Here is a 4,730-nt window from a genome sequence, read left to right as displayed (position 1 = left end):
ACACGCTGACCCTTCAAATAGCTGTTTTATATAGGGTGTATAATCCACAAAATATTCAAATGCTTTAATCCGCAAAAAATTCAGAAAGCATAATCCGCCAAATAGTCATTAAGCGTAATACTGCGTATTCCACCAAATAGCCAGGAAGCATAATCCTCCAAATATTCATGGGATATTAAAATGTAATATGTTCTAACTTATAACTGGTATATGGATGATAAAGAAGGTGAAACCGAAGTATATTTCTCTGATCTCTTAGATGTTGTTTTGTTTATATATCTACAAAAGTCTCAAATCCCGAAAAAAACTAGAGATCTTGGTTAAAAGAGTTTAGACCCAATTTTCATCCTTTAAATGTAGGTTTTCCGTATTTGCTATTTTATACATGTCTATGATGGGCTACATATTTTATACATGCTTATGTTGGGCTACATATTTTATACATGTTTATGTTGGGCTACATATTTTATACATACGTTTATGTTGGGCTACATATTTTATACATGTTTATGTTGGGCTACATATTTTATACATGTTTATGTTGGGCTACATATTTTATACATGTTTATGTTGGGCTACACATTTTAAATAGTTTAAGGCTAGGCAACATATTTGAACCAGGAGTGCACTATTATAAAGAACAATTTTAGTATGTATTTGATACTAGTGAGAAGTTTTTACAGTGTAAAATTTCTAAGTAAGGGTTTAGTAAATTCTTTTGTAAGGCACTTCACACTAGACTGAAGAAGAAGGTATAATTTATGCGACATCATTGAACTTTTTGACCTTGTTGCTCCTCTAGTTTTGATTTTACAATCAAGTATAAGAAAAACTTTTTTTTCGGTTGCATATTGTAAAAGATTTTTATTCCTCACAATAGCTCTTGAATTACGGGAGTTATGATTAATACCCTGTAATAATTCAAATTTACATGCTATTTACTTTAGTTTGACTAATTAACACGAACCAAAAAAACTCGATTTATTCCTTGTTTATGTGTACTTGTAGACAGGCATTAAAGGGACTGTAAAGGAAAAATGAAAGGGGGTATAGGCTGAAAGCTAATCACTTTAGCTCTCGATCGCGACCCATGAAAGTTATATCTGATGTTCTTATCTCGAGAAATTGATATACAACTTTGTAAAATCTATACGAAAATTAATATATATACAATTTTGTATAAAAGTAGTGGGTTTAAAAAGATCAAATTCAGCAAATATGCAACCAATCTGAAAACGATGATATCCCAGAGAAAGCTAATTGTAACTTAGGTTTACTCCAATTCTAATTTTATATTTGTTATTTCTATTTTTTATAAATTTAATTCATAATATTATGTATCTGTCCGTATTGCTTGACCAGAAATTCCACCAATGGCAGTGCAGTAAAGTGGTCACGTGATACAGGCGGAGACACGTGACCAGTATACTGCTCTGCCATTGGTGATAGTTCTGGTCACGTGATTTAAGTTTAAGATTTTCTAAATTTTACATATATAAACTTTCGGATAATTTTAACACAGTTTTATATCAATTTCTCGAGACAGGAACATCAGATAAAACTTTCATGGGTCACGATCAAGAGCTAAAGTGATTAGCTTTCAGCCTATACCCCCTTTCATTTTTCCTTTACAGTCCCTTTAAGTAATGGAATCTTTGACATTTACTTTCCTTTTTACTTTTATATTGTACTCTCTGTACATCATCTGTCACTATATACATTATTTGAAACTATATATTTACTTTGTTTGAGGGGGGGGGGTTGCTTGTTTGTATCTAATATACATGAAAACATCAGACATAAAAAAATTCTAACCTCTGAAGGAACTGAGTATAGTTGCCTTGCCACGCGAGCTCTTGTTTAATTTTGTTTTTAAATCTTTGCAAACTGATGGTGAAAAGCTTTGATTTTTCAAACTTTGACTTTAACATATCAAGGAATACTTCGTCTTACCCAAAGGAAATTTCATTTGTCTTTAAAATTCCCAATGCAAATTCAAGACTAGAATTAAATCTAGAACACGGGCAGGAATCTTAATATCACTTTTGTATGCCGAGTCCATTAGCGCCTGATCCAATCATGGTTCAGTCATGTGTTTGGTGTCTATTTTGAATTAATTGAAATTTCATGGGGGTAACATCTATCTTTCTATCTATCACATTATCCAATTAGAGATCCTTATATCGGCGCTATACTCTAAATGGAAATATTTACCTCTACTGAAACTATAGTGACGCATATGAACCATGATATATAATACAAAAATCTACATATAAAACAGTAACATCTATTTGTCTGGTTGTTAACTTGTATATCCGATCCTTTGCCCCAAATTTAGATTCAGGAACTTGGTAGATCAACTAAAATGTTCTGGGTCTAGATTCAGGAACTTGGTACGATCAACTAAACTGTTCTGGGTCTAGATTCAGGAACTTGGTAGATCAACTAAAATGTTCTGGGTCTAGATTCAGGAACTTGGTAGATCAACTAAAATGTTCTGGGTCTAGATTGAAAAACTCTAAATGTTTAAAACTCTAGAATGTTTTCCCTCTGCTTTATTTCCAAAAATATGGAATTCGATTGAATTAGAGCTGAAAGAAACTAAATCTGCAAAATCGTTTAAAAGAAAAGTCGCCAAGATATATTTAACTATAAAGCAATAATCAGAACAGCTTCTCAGTTTTCATATTTATCTATTTAAATAGTTATTCAAATTATATCTGTAAATAAAAAAAAACTTTACTATCTTCTTCATCCTGTAATTCATAAACATGATTCTAATAACTTATGTTACCCTCTGTTCCAACCCTTACGCTGAGTATCCTCCCTTTCCCTTATACTCCCTCACCTCCTCCTTACCTTTTCCTGATTTATCATCATTCTTATGTTTAAAATGTACAATTTACATTGTTTTTATCTATAATTCTCATTCGTTTATAAGTGGGCCAACCAATCAAAACAACCTACTCTGGTTAGGCGGGTCCAAACTACATAGTAAATTGTGATTTTTTTTATTTGTATTATCTCGTGCTTTGTAGTTGAATAAAAACATGGAATGAAATGAAAAATTCTAATTTGAGTTTGTTGATTTTTTAATGAAAAATTGTAGTTTCCAAGCAAATCTGGGTTCCCAAGCTAAAATTTACATAACTCTATATCTCTCTATCTACATATATTTGCACCCTATACTTTAATTTAAACTTCTGTTTTTAGTTTAAAATCGGATTAGGAAAGTTTGGGAGTTGATTAAACATTTCTATTCTGCTTTTCGTTAAATTTGCTGTACACAATATTGTCTTTTTTCAAATTTTAACACCATTTGGTTGCAGATTAAAGTTTGAGGTGAGTATTTTGTTCTTTTTTCATCCAAATTAAATTTTAACATGTCACTGCAATTCAAACATAAAAAGGTGAAAATGCGAAATTATTGGTATGAATTTTGTGACTTGCTACTTTATGTAGTTTAATTTTACGCCCATTAAGTACAAAAAAATAAAACTGTTTGGAGCAATTAAACTTGCAATTACTTATAAAACACAAAATTATAGTTTTTTATCTGCAAAGGACAAATAAATACAGGAGTTTCATTGTTTATCCTAAATTTTCCTCATTGAGAGTAATTACTATAACACGGTGGACTATGCCAGTGGGGTCGGTCAAATAGGCCTAGGATTAGGCCGGGTACTGTAAAAAGTCTGAACGCGCCATGGGAGTTGTCATAGTTAGCCCTCTCACGGGACTATGCCAAGAAAATTGACCCCTGTCGTATGTTAGTCTGGATAGGGCGACGTACTGTACCATAGGATCGGGTCAGTACACGCTGTTATCTGGCAGGCCGTTACAAACTGGGGAGGTCCTGTTCGAATTCAAATTTACTACGGGGATAGAGTGATAACAGTTCCCAGGGTTCCGGCTTTTGAATGCTTGGCGTTCATTTTATATAGTGATTTGTCTGGGAGACTGGGACGTACATAAATTTATTTAGCTAGTGATGAAGGCTCAATGTACCCCTATATCCCCCTAAATACGCCCTATGAGATTGGTTGGCTGTGCGAACGTTTAATAGTTAATTTTTTGCCTTCTAGACTTATGCAAAGCGTTTGATCATTTGAGTTTAATTTATATATATATCTAAATACAAATATATTCATAGTTATACCTTAAATTTTACAATTTATCTAAAAATACTAAGTTGTATTCTCTATTTGTCTGTCTGTCTGTTTGTTTGTCCGATCATAACTGAGTAACCTATGGACCGATTTGCCTCAAATTTTGATTGGGAAACTCGGGAGAACCTCTTGAATTTTTAGTTTGTTTTTATGAGTCTAAGTTGAGTGGGTCGACTTTTATAGCGAACATTTAGTTTAGTTAAAATCGTTCAAGTGCTGGTGAACGGCGGGAGTAACTTTTACTAAACTTGGCAGCGCTGCAGGTCCCCAAGTAACATTACAATTTTATTCTTCAAAGTAGTCCTGTCTTAATGGTTGATTATACATAATATTTTTACTGCACAATAGTGCGTATTTACAAACCCTATATCCCGATTGTGTTATTTTCCCCCACTAGCAATCATTCTTAAATGGCTTTTCAAATGGTGCGTATTTATCGACCCATATATCCCGATTGAGTTATTTTTGTCTAAGATGTCTAAGATCAACTTTTAAGGCCAGCTAATTAAAAAAGACCTTTAACTTTAATGGTTGGAGTGCTATAGAGGTTTTTAATAAAGT

Source organism: Eurytemora carolleeae, unplaced genomic scaffold, assembly GCF_000591075.1.
Source record: "Eurytemora carolleeae unplaced genomic scaffold, Eaff_2.0 scaffold75, whole genome shotgun sequence".
NCBI classification, from domain to species: Eukaryota; Metazoa; Arthropoda; class Copepoda; order Calanoida; family Temoridae; genus Eurytemora; species Eurytemora carolleeae.
Note: the sequence above shows the minus strand (reverse complement) of the source record.